This window comes from Pleurodeles waltl, chromosome 8, assembly GCF_031143425.1.
Source record: "Pleurodeles waltl isolate 20211129_DDA chromosome 8, aPleWal1.hap1.20221129, whole genome shotgun sequence".
NCBI classification, from domain to species: Eukaryota; Metazoa; Chordata; class Amphibia; order Caudata; family Salamandridae; genus Pleurodeles; species Pleurodeles waltl.
The window spans coordinates 598738976-598755450 of record NC_090447.1 but is presented as its reverse complement, the minus strand read 5'-3'; positions in this window follow the sequence as shown (position 1 = coordinate 598755450).

Below are 16475 nucleotides of genomic sequence, written 5' to 3'. Positions count from 1 at the left end.
TTAGGATAAAGAGAAATAACAAAATCTGGATTTTGGGAAATTAGAGATGTAAATATAAACAACCCCAACATATAGTTATAACATGAATATACAATTCCTACCTAAAAGCCTAATCACTAACCCCTAAACGAGAGAATGGTGATGTAAGTGAAATCTGTCCTTACAGTGTACATGTGAAGCACACACCCCCCGTTACCTTGGTACAAGGTCTGACCGCCAGTCTCCAGATCAAGATCTGTGGAGGTCTACCGAAAACCGCCATGCACCATGGATGGAAATTCTGGCCGGAACCCTCTCTAATGCCTTTTGTCCGGCAAGATGTTTTTATAGGGGACATGTTTATGTTTATGCACAGAAGCCTGACGCGGGTATATACCTAAGCACTGGACTGTTTACGCAGTCTAAGAGTCAGCACTACATAGTAATATTCTGTGTGCCTCACATTCTTTTCTTGTGATTCCTAAGAAAAGAACATGATGCAAAGTATTTCGTCCTTAACACTGATAATGACGCTTTAGCAGAATAGCAGCTAATAGTGAAATAAAAACAATACCATTAAAAGAAGCAATAATAAAATGAATAAAAGTGAATACAGGAATACACAGCATGATAACTAGGTAAAAGGACACAGGCCGTAGGCCTAAGGTAAGGTATCACTGTGTTCAATCTACTAACTAAAATGGACCCATGACAAGAGAGATGAGGATGATGTTTGGGTTTCAAAGGAAGGAAAAGCAGTTTTGCAGAACTGTTTGTTGCCCTCAAAGACAAGGCATCATCGTGGTCAGGTACATCTTAACAGAGGGGCTATGATTACGACATTCAAACAGACATGGCACAATCCCAGATTAAGATTAGTTGCAGAATCGGTGTATCATAGATATGTAACGTGTCAGCAGATGAATTTGGTGAATGCACTGTGGTTAACCTGAGCCACATAGGAAGATCAGGAGGTCCTTGAAATAGAATGCAACTGGATTTCATTGAGATGCTTGCATGGAATGGATTAAAGTATGTGATAGTGTGTGTCTTTTCACAATGGATTGAGGCTTACCAATTCGCAGAAATGATAGTCTCACTGTTGTAAAGCTGCTTTTACGGGGATTGATACCAAGATTCGGATTCCCGTCTTCTTTGGAATCAGACCGAGGTTCTCATTCTAATAATGAGTTTATAAATTATTGTGTGCAGCGTTACAAACTGAGCAAAGATTGCACTGTGGTTACAGACCAGAGGAATCTGGATTGGTCAGGCAGATGAATGGAACTTTAAACTTTTGATTGGCAAAGGTGTGTGCTTCTCAGCTTTGAGATGGTCTGTTGCATTGCGACTTGTTCTGATGACATGTGTAGCACTCCTGACAGGAAGACAGAATTGTCTCCTCACGCGATTCTCATGGGACGCGTGCATGACACTGCCAGCCGTGCCTGCAAATGCACTTGCGAACATTACAGATGACTTAGTGCTGAATTATTGCAAAGGACTAGCTGATGTGGTTCGCTCTTTGTTTCATCAGGTCGAAGAAGCAACAGCTCAACCATCACAGGAACAGTATAACAACTTGAGTTCAAGAGTATGGGCCATACTGAAAAAGCATGTTAGAAAGACATGTTGAGAGCCAAGTTGGAAAGGGCCGTATCAGCTTGTCCTAGTAACTACGACAGCTGTGAAGTGTGCTGGTCTGCTGAAGTGGTTCATTCGAGCCATACACGCAAAGTTCCATGTCCTCTTGAAGATTCAGTGTCTGTTCCTGTAGGGTCAGAACCAGTGAGTGATGGGGTCCAGGTTAGCCAAACTGTGAGGACTTGACAAGTGGCTGTTGCAGAACCTGCGCACACTGGTTACGGTCTGAGCCCATCAAAGACTGTTGGAGGTGCAGGAGAGTCAAGCTAAAGTCAGTTGACAGCTGCTAGCTCACTGGTTGTGCCTGAAAAACAAACTGCGAGAGGAGGCCAGTGGTTTAAAAAAATTCCAGACCCCATTTCAGATGGGCTTTCAAAGATTGCTTAAAGTAGTTGCAGAGCAGGTCAAAGTGACAGTGAAAACAGTACAGCGAGGAGATCAAAGAGAGAAAGGGTGCCAAACCACAGATACTCAGCATCCGAATGGACTTACTTTGCTGCAAATGAATGGGAGAAGGAATGTATTGCCTTTTGTTTTGACCGTGCAATTTCAGGCGAACATTCTGAAACTTGAAATTATACTGGATTGAACTTTGGAATCATTTTGCCAATTGATGAACAGAGACCCTATTTGCTGGAAGTGATAATCAGTGATTAGTAAATGATAATGTATTAAAGACATTACTTTTTGAACTCTTTGAGAACTTTTTAGTAAAAACTGCATAAACTTTCTAGAAGATCGAGAACTGTTGTAGATAAGTGCAAAAAGACTTTGAAGTATTTTTTACTTTGTTTTGCTTTGTTTACATCAAGAAAAAAACACATCTTAAAAGTTGCTTTATATATATTTTTTTTATTTTTTTTTATTTTTGAATTCAGTATTTTTGGTTTGATTCTGGTCCAGTCATGAATCTGGATCAAGGTAAATGGAGTAGATGAAAATACGCGTGTATTGGTTTAGCAATAGTATGTGTGATTATGAGCATATTAGTAATTGCTTGATTGAGTGTGTCAATGAAGGACAACTTAGAGAGCACAGCTACACCAGTGCATGAGGAGACACATACGAAACAAGATCATTTGTATGAGGATGAGAGATTGCTTCATCTTGACTCAAATAGAGATTTGTCTCCTAATGTATACTACCAATTACTGTATGAATACATTCAAACCATGGATGTGCGTGATTGTTATGTGTCTACACAGGTTCCTTCATCTGCACAGGAAGGAATTACGTGTCACAGTCTGTCATTGACTTAGGGTATTAGTTTCAGTTTGTTATTAGCACGTTTATATAATCAAGCGTATATTCAGCATTTTTATTCTAACTATGATGTTGTCTTTTCCTTGTGACTATTAAACAGCATCTGAGTAGCATTGCTAAAGCTTAAAACATTGACATAGTGGAAGGGTTCTTTGAACCGACACTAACCTTTGGCATTGCTTATGCACACAATAATAATTTAACCTGGATTTTCATTCAAGTGGAGAAAGATTTACTTAATCAAGTAGATGACACAAGAAAGGGAATGAAAACCAATTTAAACAAGGGAGTAGTTTTACAGGATTGGTAGAAAGATACTACTCATTTTACAGGTAGTGATACACAAGGACACTTAGCTTTAGATTGGCAGCATGGAGGGAAGCTATGTAGATACAGGCCACAATCAGAGGCTGGTAAAACATTTGTAGGGACTAGTAAATGTAGACGTGTGTTTTTGTTTAAGATTACTTGGAATTTCATGTTAAATGGACAAGACTCAGCCATACTTATTTGTGGGAAAAACACCTATTACAAACTGCCAAACGGCTGGTATGATACATGCTATATAGGGGTAGTTTTTCCGAAAATCTATGATGTGGACAATTTTGACAATTCAATCTAGAAAGAGATACCTAAATCTAGAAAAAGAAGAGGAGTTAATGCAGCAAAGAATACTGGGGTCATGTTGGGTGCCATTATTCCGTCAGTTGGTGTAATTCTGAATGACATCAAGTTTAGAAAGTTGTCAACAATTGTAGATGAGATGTCAACTGATTATGCAGGTGCTATGCTTTTGGCAGACACGGCAATGGTTGCTATGAAATCAATAGTTTTGGAAAATCATCTTGTGTTAGACATCTTATTGGCAAAGGAAGGCGGAGTCTACAAAGTTTTACAAGGTGCAACATTGTTGCGCATACATTCCTGATAACAGTAAGGAGAGAAGGATATTTATATAAAACATGACAAACCTGAAAAATTACCTGAAAGATTTGAGGCAGACAAATATCTAGGAATCAAAGGGTGAAGGATTTTCTAATTTTAGATCATGATTTGGAGATTTAGGAAAGGGAATTGTGAGAATGATCCTGAGACCTTTGTTGATTATGACTGTGTGTGTTGCTGTCACACTTGGACTTTACAAATCATACAATTTCTGGAAGAAGCAAAGAGCTAAGAATAAACAGAAGAAGGAAGACATTGAAATAGAGAAAATAAGAAGCAGTTATTACAAGAACCTGAGGAGATTGCCAATGTCACACGAATGGAGAGATGACTTCACACCTACCCTGAGAGAATTTGGAGATGTTACAAACATAATAGGCATTTTTTATTTCATTGGATATTGTCCTTTTATGTGATGTGGATCCATCCAGACAACCAATCGAAATGGTTTGGACATTTTTAGTTAGGCAGACACTTTTGCCATTTTGGTCAGTTCTCACTTGCTTCTCACACTGCTAAGTCCCTTCTTGATGCTTGTAATGTTAGGAAGTCTCTACTTGATTCTCATACTGTTAAGTCCCCTCTTGATTCTTCAATTGTTAATTTGTCCACTGGATGTTTCTGAAGTGCAGCTTGTGTTCTGCACTTTCCCTTCCAAAGAACTTTGCTGATGATGTGTTGCTCTGCAGATGAACCTGAATTGTATGCTGATCCCAGGAGAGATATAATCAATTGCAACGCAAATTGTTCCATTTGCTTTGTTTTTTCTTACTTAGATTAGCATGTTGACACTTCTTCATTTTTTTATTTAGTTTAACCTAACCAGAGATAAATGACTTTTTCCAATGATTTTTGTCTTCTTTTTGTTTTTGCTTTTGCCCGCATGTCTCAGCCCATTCCCACACATGTTTGTTCTAATTTGCAATAGTAGTAGAAATAACCTTGCCCATGAAAACTGATGTATTAATCTGTGAAACTGAATTTGACTAATGTCACCATCAAATGATTGGAAATCTGTTTTTGTTATGCAAATTATATCTCTGTTAATATATGTAATTCTTTTGGAATGTCTAATGGTAATAATATATTAAGTAGATTACATTTGTTTCTCAGATTTGGTCAGCCTATGGTTTTAATTTATTTGTCTAATCTGACTTTGCGCACAATTTAATTACTTTGGCTTTGAGGTTATAATAAAGCTTTGAAACTTTTCACAGATTGGACTTTTGATTCCATGGCCATATTGGTCATAGTGTTTACATTTGCTGTTGTATTGATTGAGATTGGAATGATTGTGTATGGTTGACCACGCTCTTCACTGGGTCCAAAGATCCCATTAATCTTAGAGTGAAGCATTTTCGAACCCTGACTGGGAGGAGAAAATACGTTTGCGCTACCACACCTGATTGGTGTCTTTATGACTTTAATGTAGTTGATCCATGGAGGTCCCATCCTTCTACCAAGTCATATACAAAATTAGACACCATAAATTGTTAACAATGCTTTGAGAAAAGCAACAACTTACATTAAGGGTGACTGTATTGCAGACCATCAGGGTAGATCTCGGTACTCTTTCCCCTTCCTACACACAAGATCTACAAAGTGGATACCTCAATTGCTGTATTCAGCACAAGTAACGAGCTGGACGTTTTTCAGTAATCACCAATAGTTTGAGTGCACATTGTCTTTGGTTCATCCTTCCTCTATCACATTGTTAAAGCTCTCTGGCCCAAGATAAGACGACCGCTATGGTCACTCACACATCAATCAGACACAACGCCATAACTCTTGCCATTTGGCAAATACACTCTCCTGGCAACAAAGCACTTCCACAAGTGTTACACAAATGTGAATACTACAACGTGATGCAACAGCAGAAAGAATGGAAAGAGGATCAAATACCAGTTGCTAATCATCATTGTCCTCCTTTCGGTAAATCAGGCTCTTTGATTCCACTTTTTATTCCACATCTACACTTAGGCTATCAAGTCATTAATTTGTGAGTCCTCCAAATACCTCAAAAACAGAGAATATGATTATGTCCCCAAACGTTTTTTCAAGTTTGTTTAAGATCTCTGACACAGCAGCTGTAAGGGGGCATATATGATGTTTTCTATACAAGTCTCAACAGGAAATGACTATGATGGTACCATTCACAACCCACCAAATTCTGTAAGCAGTTAGAGAATACGGTATGGTGGTCACTTTTCAAGCTTTTCTGAAAATGAATTCCATGGTTTTGGAAAATGCCCCAAAAATAACAAAAGTAAATAAAATTAAAGAGATATTTTACAGAGTTTCCACACAGGTCGACCCATACCTACTATCAAATATAAAACTGAGGTGTTTGGTTGGGAGCTCATGAAAATTCTTTCAAAACATTTTGGATCTACAAATCAAAACCTGCAATTGTACAAACAAAAAACAAGATGCCAAAACACTGTGCGTGAGATTTACTAAGCTCTACGGTCATACATTCAGGTTACAGCTGTAAATCTCGGGTTACGGCCCTTAAATATCCACAAATGGATACCTTTCTAGGGTAAATGGTTTTACTGTTGAATAGATCTCCACCACAAGTGTATAGGATTACACATGCGTAAACCCTAAGCAATAGGTGTGGAATAATAGGGACAAGGCATGGTTTGCCTTGTCAGTTTGTGAATGGCTCAAACATGTGAGCTTGCTACTGAATAATATGCTATTCTTAATTGTTGTTTGGCTTGTTCCCATACTCTAGGAGCTCTCTTCTCACATTTTAGGAGCTACCTGAAATTAATATCCCTCAAATATAAGCTTTAAAACATTTGTGAATTGATGCCTCTTTGGTTGTCCCACTGGTTGTCTCGAACAATTATTTTATTGAAACCAGCATTCTTTAAAAAGAGGAAAATAATAAATAGTCTAGAGGTCTTGTTTCTGGTATTTCTTGCTCCTTCATGTAAACCCTTGCTGATGCAAATGAATTTCCCTCCAACAATATACTAGTTACAAATATTGGTCAAGGCTTTTCATCATCTGAGGCTTTTGCATGATCTTTCTCTTTTTGTAGATCGTTTTAAGTATTGTTTTATTTATTTTGTATACTAAATTAATTCACATTCACTTCCAGTGACAACTGAGACAGTTCTAACATCAGTTCTTACACAGGATACATGTTGTGTATAATAGGACCATAATATTTGCCAAAAGTCATATGGATAGAAATGTTACAAATTCTACTAATAACCATCCACCTTTATTATCACATTTTACTATATGATTCAACAGTGCTTCAAGTTAATTATTGTCACCCCTTGAATAGCCACATTTGCTATTGACTGTCTTGCATCTGCAACCCACTGTGGCTGAGTTAATATTTTTTTATCCCCTTCCTACAATTGGATATTCGGTGTCAACGGGTTTATGGGACAGATATAGCAAGGAAAGATCTGAAAGAGTCATGATTAGATCATTTGGAAGTCTGGTCAGTAGCGACTGGGGCATAAGGTTTCAGGCAAGCCTTCCAGATCAAAAGTACGAAAGGATCACTCAGAGTGAAGCCCAAAGCGGGGTGAGAACTTCCCGGTGGATTTAAGAACGCCCCAGTAGCAGTGGTCAATTTTCTTACAACTGATTAATTGTATGGCTCTCTGTTGAACAGTTTTGCCCACCATTTGTACCTTGTCTGCAACTTTGTTGATTTTGTTTATTTCCCACTTCACTTCTTTGTTTTCTCTCACTGAAGTCTCAGCCAAATTGTTGGTCTTCCTGCTCTTAAGTTTGATGACTAGCATAACTTGCTGAATTCCAGTTTACTTGGCTGGCACATTCAGCTGGAACTTCTTCACTCAACAACCTGCTGGTTCCACAGCTGTCTCCCCTTCACCTAATCCTAGTCCCCAAGCTCTCTGGGTAGTTTGGGAGTTACTGGTACTCTTAAGCCCATTACCAGTAACTTCGTAATGATAACCTTGTACGTCTGAGATTGGGATTGGGTATGCAGTTTATGGTGTACTGCCTTGTGTTAACCATTTTCTAAATCTTCTTTTTAAGCTTTACTGACAGGAAGTATGCAATACTATTTCTGTCTGAAGAGTCATAAATACCTGTGAAGCTGGTACTGAACCAACAAATATGCCTAAGGTGTTTCTCTTTCTCCACCCCTTACCCCATTTTCTCCTCAAAGAGGTTGTGGGATCTGAGCTTCTTTTGCTCACAGCCACATCATTCTTCAAAGGTGGAGTCTTGGGGTTTAGCATAAGAATTCAACAAACATATCACCTAATCCTCGAACCCCACATCAGTTGCAAAAAAATATCAGCCTTCTTTATCCCTAATTGTTACATAAACATCTTCCATTTCCTAGGGGCATTTAACCCATTTACATTTACTACAACAAATTATATGATTATCAGTACCTGTCTGGTATTTGTGTGGCTGTCTTCTTCTTTATTACGTATATATTTGCCATCTCTCTCTCGCTCCTCCCTCTCTGAAGCCCACACCACTCACCCTTCCTCCTCCCCTTGTCCTCTCTCACTGCAAGTCTGCATAAGGGGGCACCATCCCTTTTTTACCTAAGAAGTATTAGGCATTCTGTTGAGAACCTAGTAGTGACTGGTTGGGGAAGGCCCGATCTCATAGTTCTAACTATGGTATTCTACATCTTGTGTTGTAATGTTACATGTTCATTGAATGAACATGATTGTTAATTAATTCTGCATTGTTCTTCTCCTAAGCCATTTTATTCTGTGGTGCCTGATGTAAGCTTAATGATCTGTGTGTATGTTAAAAAGGTGCCCCCTCACGTTGTAATCATATCATTGGCATTCTTCACCATTTATTTACTTTCTTCTGCTTCCTCAAGGATAAGATATTTGCCCTGTCAGAGGATTCTAAGCTTTGATTGCTGAACAAGTTAAATGGGGATTTTGAGATTTTTAGGTTCCTGTTCCATGGCCCTCATGTCTCTACTTCTCTGAGAAATCTTGAATGCAATATCTGGTAAGATTAAAAAAAGTGAAGATGGCATATGCCTTGAAGAATTGCTGGATCTGGCTTTTGTCACAGTTCCTTTGTTCTGATAGTCTATGCAATAGGCTATTACAGTATCAGGAAGTGCTCCCTCTTTGGCCTTACAGAATAGGTTTCAGTTGGCTCTTGCAATGGTGAAGTCTTTACCTTTCTCTATGGTACACTGTAGTTGTTCCATGAACTTCTCTAATGGCATTGTCTCTTCTGAATCTTCGGGTATCCTTAAGAATATCAGATTCTGTCTTCCAGATCTATTCTCAAGGTCTGTGTTCCATTTGAGTTCTTAAACCTCTTTTTCATTTAAAAACTGTAATTCTTGGCCTTTTTCCTCAACATATATCAGATTTTCTTCCACCCTAGGCATTTATTAGGTAAGTTTTCAATTTTTGATCCAGTTTTTCCAGCTGATTCTTTATATTTTGGTCTGAATTATGTTTATTCAAAGGGCACATTCCAGAATTTGTTCAAGCTTGTTTGTGATGCATTGTTCTCCTTTTAATCTTTTCTTTTTTCTTAAGGGTTCTTTCTGCAATCTTCTTCTTGTTTTGCCTTTTTCTTCTTCTCCACTTCAACTCTTCTTGCTGAGGTGAGAGTAAACAGAAGCTTGTTCTTCCACAAACATAATATTGAGAGCGCTCTATTTTAAGGTCAGAAAGGAAGCAGCATTAATTTTCTCAATGTAGTGTTTAGCTCCTATGAAACTGGTAGATACCTCCCTGGAGGAACAACTCCAAGGAGCCGTTTCGTGAATTGTTTTAAAATAACCTGTGAATATAAAGATAAAGAAGCATCTTCCATCCTCCAGAATCTGGAAGTTGCAACCAAGTGAACCCTGATGGATTAAAATTTGAATCCATGCTATGCTAACTCTGGCAAGTTCGAGAGAACCTGTTGTGGCTGCATTGATATTGGATTAAGGCCCTACTTTTTGAACCATGTTCAGAATTTCTTTCCACTTAGCTATTTAGGTTTTGGTCATTGAATGCAATTCATGCTGAGAAGTCTCTGCAATGTGAAGAGACATTCAGATTGGCATAGACTAAGTGATCAGGAACCATATAGTCAGGCTCAGTGACTTGAGGTGATGATGGAGAGCTCTTTCTGTTATGTCTGAAGAAGGGCATGGGGTGATTCTTCAATTGGATTGGAAGGTAGGTGGTGAGCCTCAGTACATTGCTGCAGAAATCAGAACCAAGGAACAATGATTTGCCTTCAGCTTCCTCAGTGCTTTGGGAAGCAGGGCAAATGGAGGAAAGGCATAAGCAAGCATATAGGAACATGTCTTTTGAAAATACATTGGCCCTCATTATGACATTGGTGGTGACTGTTAAAGTGGCAGTAATACCGCCAACTGCCTGGCGGTAATTATTGCCAAATTATGACCTTGGCGGTGACACCTCCCATGGACAGCCATTGTACCATGCCAACCGCCAGGGTGTAAACACAACTGACCACAGCGGTGGCCATCAACAGTCAGGCGGAAGTCAAGGTACCGCACACCATATGATAAAATAGCAAATCGCCAGGATTTCCGGGGCGGTACCAAAGCCATCAAAAGCCTGGCAGAAACACAGTACAGAAAACGAAAGACTCACCATCAGGGACACAGAGAACTCCGTCGCCACCATGGAACTGTAACTCAAAGTCTTCCCGATGCTCTACCACGCCATCGCCATCCTGGAACACCACCTCCGATGAAGACAACAATGGTGAGTACAGCCACCTAGCACACAAGGGAGGGAGGAGAAGGAGAGTGACACACACATGCACAACACACACCATTCAAACATACACCATACACAGAACCAGCTGCAGAGTAAAATTAATGTCACAGGACCCATTTGAAAATAATGCAAGGACAACAATTCTGATGTACAAACACTGTAATTTGCTGCCAACAGCCATCATAATGAAACATGAAATGTTAATGCAGGTGTCAATGTCCAGATTTGGCCAACGGCCAGTCGAACGTAGCAAAGGGCCACATGGCCATAGTCCAAGGCCCAACATGACTCCTGACATAACCCGGACTCCACTGTTCAGGGGCATCAAGTTGGAAATGGGCAGGTACCTCAGGGAGAAGGGGGTGGTGGGAGGCAGCTCAGCTGAAGGGGGTAACATGCCCACTGGTTCTGGAGGGGGCTCCTTGCCCAACAGTCTCTGGAGGGGAGTGAAAGGCCTCAGTCTCTGGAGTGGGTAACATGCCCACTGGTTCTGGAGGGGGCTCCTTGCCCAACAGCCTCTGGAGGGTGGGATACATGCCCTCAGCTGGTGGAGGGGTCTCCTTGGGTGCCTCTGCTGGTGAAGAGGGCTCCTTGCCCTCTGCTGGTGGAAGGGGCACCTTGGGTGCATCTGCTGATGGAGAAATACTCCTTACCTTGCCCTCTGCTTGTGGAGGAGACTCCTTGGGTGCCTCTACTGGTGGAGAGGGCTCCTTGAGTGCCTCTGCTAGTGGAGAGGGCTCCTTGGGTGCCTCTGCTGGAGGAAACAGCTCCTTGCATGCCTCTGCTGGTGGAGAGGGACCCTTGCCCACTGCTGGCGAAGGGGGCTCCATGGCTTTCTTAAGTGGTAAAGGGGGCCCTTGACTTAGGGGGAACCTTGGCTTTCTTTGGTGGTGGAGAAGGATCCTTGGCTTTCTTTGGTGGTGGAGGGGGATCCAGGTGTTCCCTCTTCTGACGGGCCCCCTTGGCCATTGACATGTGACTGGTGTCCTTGCCACCAGGTCTATGAGGTGCCTCCACTCACCCAGTCCTCTGTTCCTTGGGTTTTGTCATTACAGTCCTCCCATTCTGAGGCGGAGGTGTGCACTTACTAGGAGTGTCTGCTATCACACTCCGGGGCCCCTTTGTTCAGCAGCTGATTTTTTGGTGGCAGCAGGGCTGACTGGGGTAGGGCCTGAGGTGCCTGGGGTGAAGGAGATGCCCACCCTCATGGGTGAGTGGGCACAGGCAACTCAGTGGGGGGCTACTGGGAGGGCGGTGCTGGTACGGGGCGGCAGATGTACCTGTAGCTGGGGTGGTTCCAGAGGCGTCCGCCACCACGAGGGAGCTTCCATCGGAGGAGCAATCAGAGTCAGTGTTGTCACCTCCTGTCCCCACTGTGGTGATCCTCTCGCCCTCCGTCCACCTGGTCCCCTCGACATCAGTGGACTCTGCCTCCTGGGTCCAGTGGGCTGCAGCTCCCTCAGTAGTCGGTGCCCCTGCTCCTCCACCAGATGATGCTAATGCACACATGGACAGGATGACAGAAGAAAATAGGAGGGAGAGAGAGAAAGGGAGCACTGGGTCAATTACAGCACCAACACCACAGATGGCATACACATTACCATCACACACAGGGATCAAGATTGAGCACTATGCACCACACTGGCATTCCATTGACTGGGTACCACAACAAGATGAGAGCCAACCACCATCATCTGTACCCCTCCTGGCACCTATTAAGCCCTGTCTGACATGGAATGCCACCTAGCTACTTAACGTGATTTTGCCATTCACACATTTACTCTGAGCTGAACCATGCAGCAATGTCTGAGCTGGCATTAAGGGGCACCCACTAACTGAAACCCACCACCAGGATCCCATGCCAGGCAACAAAGATGGTTGTTACACATACTGTACTCACCCCCTTGTGGCTGCTGTACTGCCCTCAAGCGCCCATCCAGCTCTGGGTAGGCTACCGCCAGTATGCGGGCAATCAGGGGGATCAGGTTCTGACAGGCACCCCTCCCTCGTTGGGAGGCAATCCTAAGATGGGGCTCCACGGTCTTCCTTGCCCAGCGTCTCATGTCCTCCCACTGTTTCCTGCAGTGGGTGCTCCTCCTGCTAAAGACCCCCAGGGTCCACACGTCCTTGGTGATGGCACGCCACAATCCCTTCTTCTGATAGGCGCTGACCTGCAGAGGTATTACAGGCAGGAGGACACCATTAACCATACAATCCAGCCTGTCACACAAATGGCCCACAAATACCATTTCCCCTGTAATGACACACACATCACCCGGAGCCCTGCATGTACATTACCGCCCACCCTACTTACACACTGCCAGCACACACACATCTCCATGCAACCTTGTTGCGTGCTTCGTCCCCATGGTGTACTCATCTGTTGGTCTGAAGGCCCATACAGCTGTCCATACAGGGGTAGGACCCCATCCACCAGGTGCTCAAACTTCTCTGAAATGAAGGCAGGGGCCCTTTCCCCTGTCACATGGGCCATGGCAGGTTCCAGACTCAAGTCACAGCAGCATACACAGTGGAAGTGTTGTCCTGTGGAAAGTCACAAATCAAGTGAGGTCATAGACAGAAAATGGCGGTCACGTCCGCGGCGGTGTACACTGTCACCGCCGCCGGTGATTCTGATTGGACACTGTACTCCATAGATCCCCATGGAAGCCAATGCAGAATAGCACAGCGGTGCAAGACCACTTTCTGCCATGACGCCCAACGCCAGCGGAGTTATAGCACTTCCACCTGTCCCTACATACAGGACAAGCGGTCGCCATTTTATGGTGCTGATCAGCATTCTGAAATTGAAAACTGCGTCACTGCTGTGAACATACATTGCCATTTACATAGTCTAATTACATACAAGCTCGATGTACACCTAAGTGGTGGTTCCATTGTTCAGTTTGTCACTCCCTCCTTATTCTTGTGTACGTTAGGCTGTTACCACAGCAGAGGAATAGGAGGAGGAGGCAAGCCCCTGTGTACAGACCCCATGTGGACTTGGCTACTCTGGAGGACAGGCACATAATACTCACCTATAGACTGGACAGGGCCACAATCACAGAGCTGTGTGCTCAATTGGAGCCTGATCTGATATCTGATATCCATCACCCCACTGGGACCCCCCTTCTTGTGCAAGTTCTACATGTGCTCCATTTCCTGGCAACTGGCTCTTTCCAAGTGACAGTGGGCTTGGCAGCAGGAATGTCACAGCCAATGTTCTCAAAAGTGCTGGCAAGAGTTTTGTCTGCCTTGCTCAAACACATGTGCAGCTACATTGCATTCACACAAGTGGAAGATTTGGCCACTGTGAAGGCTGGATTCTATGCAATGGGACATATTCCAAATATTATTGGGGCCATAGACGGAACACATATAGCATTTGTCCCCCGACACAATAAACAGGTGTTCAGGAATCGGAAGAGTTTCCACTTACTCAATGTGCAAATGGTGTGCCTGGCTGACCAGCACATCTCCCACGTCACTGCCAAGTATCCTGGGTCGGTGCATGATGCCTTTGATTTGAGGAATAGCAGCATCCCAAATGTGATGACACAACTACAGAGGCACAGGGTGGGGCTAATTGGTGAGCCTGAGTCCCTACCCAAGGCATGTCAGTGTATGCCTTCAGGAGTCATCCCCCATACCATTGTGCAAGACTAATGATTGTTCCTCAATTCTTGCAGATGACTCTGGCTACCCAGACCTGTCATGGCTCTTGACCCCTGTAAGGAATGTCAGGACAGGGCCTGAGAATAGGTATATTGATGCTTATGGGTGAACCAGGAGAATAATTGAGCGGACCATCAGCCTCCTGAAGGCCAAGTTCAGGTGCCTCTATCTGACAGATGGATCCCTCTGCTACTCCCCTGAGAAGGTCTGCCAGATAGGTGTTGTATGCTGCATGTTGCACAACCTGGCCATCAGACGATATGTGCTCTATCCGCAGGAGGAGGTGGGTGAAAATGCTCCTGTGGCAGCAGTGGAACCTCAGGACAGTGAGGATGAGGAGGCAGAGGATGAGGAGGTAGGACATCAGTCATACGGCAGTACTTCCAATAACACACAGGTAAGACAGTGGAACTGATCATTCCTCTGATTATTTCTCTTTTCAGTGTGGCTGTAGCATGATGGCAGTCACGTCCTTACCATGTCAACTGACTTCCACCTATGCCTTCTCATTTTGCAGATGTTGGTGTGGTTAAAACTGTGTACTGATGTGATGACTACAGACAGCTACAGGCCATTATTAGTATGCAATCACAAAGTTTAGGACAATTACACAAGATAAAACTTAATATTATTGCCCATTTTTGTCACATAAAGCACTATCACTCAAGTTTTGTTCAAGGGTGTTTATTGTAGTGAAAAATATAGAAGGAATAGTGTAATGGAATGGGGTGATTGTAGAGGTAAGTCCAGTGTATTGGTCCAGTCTGTTTGTAGCACAGGTCCAGTGTCCAAGGGGCCATAGTCAGCGGAGCAATGGCAGTTCAAAGTAGACAAGGTGACGGAGTGTAACACAAGGGGGAGATTTGGCAGGGTCTCATTTCCTGGTGGTAGTCTTGGCAAGTGTCTCCGGTGTCTGGCTGGGTCGCAGGGAATGTTCGTGGGGTGGTTCGCCTTCTGCTGAGAGAGGGGTGCTGGTGGCCAGTGGGTCCTGTGGCAGGGACACCTGTCCACTATCAGCAGCAGATGTGGAGGGCTGTTTAGTTGATTAGCTAGTGGAAGGGGCCCAATGGTGTGCTGTGTAGTCCCTCATGATGTTGGCCATATCACCCAGCACCCCTGCTATGGAGACCATGGTGGTGTTGAGGGCTTGCAAATCTTTCCTGATCTCCTGATGGTGTTCCTCCTGCAGCTGCTCCTCCTGCATGACGTTGAACATCTGACCCATCTTGTCCTGGGATTGTTGGTAAGCCCCCAGGACATTGGTGAGTGCCTCCTTGGCAGTCAGTTCCCTGGGCCTGTCCTCCCCCTAGTGCACAACTGTCCTCTGTATGTCCCTGTCCCCCTGTGCCTGTGTCCCCTGAACAGTGTGCCTACTGCAACTGACCCCAGGACCCTCAATGTCTTGGCTGTGATGTGTGGACTGGGGTCCCTGTACAGGTGGGCACACTGCTGATTGATGTGTCCTGGGGACAGAGGAGTGGGGACGTTGGGTGGCTGCTATGGTGTTGGATACTGAGGAGGGAGGCTCTGTTGTGGAGTGGGTATGTGCTGGGGTAGCTGACTGACCAGTGATCCCTGATGGGCCAGGAAGTTCATCCAGATCCAGAAGTCCAGAGTTACTGTCATCACTGGGGGCATCTTCTGATGGGGGACTTGGTAGCCGTGGCACCTCCACGTCGCTGAGATTGGCTGGTGCACCTGTGGGGATGTAAGTGGTGTATCATGCTACATGTCTGTGACATTTTCTTCATCCCTAGCATCCCCTATGTCATTGCTGTTGCCCTGCCACCTTTGTTTGTGTATGCTGATGTCTTGTGGGTTTGTTAGTTCTCCTTGCTGTGCATGCATTGGTAGTGGGTGAACATGCAGGGCTGGGAGGGATGTTCATGGAGTGGGTATGGCATGCAGGGCTTGGCATTCAGGTTAGTCAATTGTGGGGGTGCACTGTGTGGGATGGATGGAGTGATGGGTGTCAGGGTGAGAGGTGGTGGTGGCATGCAGCTATGTGGGGTGATAGGCAGTAAATATTGACTCATCAGTGTCCAGTCCTCCGGCAACTCCAGTGAGTCCCACAGGATGCAGTTTTGCCAAGACTTGCTCCTCCCATGATGTCAGCTGTAAGGGGAGGAGGCGGGGCACCGGGAGTTTTCTGGATGGTGAGCTGGTGCCTTGCTGCCATGGAACCTACCTCCCCTCGTAGGTCGTTCCACCTCTTCCTGATGTCGTCCA